The 1,051-nt window shown below is 33.3% G+C and overlaps 1 pseudogene; it reads left to right on the plus strand.

Moving 5' to 3' along the window:
* The first annotated feature begins 688 nt into the window (after window positions 1-688).
* On the plus strand, window positions 689-807 carry LOC118609574 (annotated as a pseudogene).
* Window positions 808-1,051: the final 244 nt, after the last annotated feature.

Here is a 1,051-nt window from a genome sequence, read left to right on the forward strand (position 1 = left end):
TTACTTTCTACATATTAAAGATTTAGGATTTGGTTTTATAACAGTCTTTTATAATGTATAGTTCAAAGTTTTTGTTTTTTTTTCTCTAGAGCTATAGTGATTATTTACTTTGGTACTGAATATGACTATACAACACAAAAACTATTAAGTTTTGGTAAATTTAAAATAACACATGGAACATGCTTTGTTATAATGCCTAAGATATTTGTATACCTAATTTTTAATGATTAATTTATTTATTATGTGACCATGACACTCTATTTCCACTTATTCAAATAAAAAAAAAAATCAAACGAAAGATTGAAGACTAATTTCAAAGCCATACGCTGAACGCTACGTACACTATACATGTAGTATAAATTTGCATGTAAGTGAGAAAAGTAATAAAAAGAGAGAAGGATGGAACTTAAATTAAGAATCACCAATGATAATCCTAGTGTACATAATGGACTGCATGGTGGAATTCCTCCATTTTTGCTTGCAGTTCAGGAAGCAAACATAGTGATCAGTAAAATGATCTATAACCGTCCATCAAATAAATACAAACTAATTGCTTGACAGACATTAGATTCTTAGGACGTAAGCCAGATATGTTTATTTTTATCCTGAAGACAGTTTAAAAAGGACTTTGTGATTCTCAAAAGAAGCCAAACTGCTGTCCAATGAAAACACTTTAAAAAGGATGTAAATCTACAGCCATGCCACCCTGAACGTCCCCGATCTTGTCTGATCTCAGAAGCTAAGCAGGGTTGGACCTGGTTAGTGCTTGGATGGGAAACCACCTAGGAATACCAGGTGCTGTAGGGATTAAAAAAAAAAAAAAAAAAAAAAGGATATGTTTGCTGTCTTGCTCCTGGATCATTCTCTCTTCTGACCGTCAGATCCTTATCCTTATAAGATGTAAATCAAATCCTTCCTTCCCCACATCCTCTGATGGTATTTCTCTGAATGTTGAATACTCTGAGCTCCACTTAAAACTGATATCTACAAGGTCCTATAGGAACTGGTTCTTGTTTAACTCTCAGATACCCTCTTATAGCTAGCATCTTCT

Source organism: Rousettus aegyptiacus, unplaced genomic scaffold (genome assembly GCF_014176215.1).
Source record: "Rousettus aegyptiacus isolate mRouAeg1 unplaced genomic scaffold, mRouAeg1.p scaffold_m13_p_11, whole genome shotgun sequence".
NCBI lineage: Eukaryota > Metazoa > Chordata > Mammalia > Chiroptera > Pteropodidae > Rousettus > Rousettus aegyptiacus.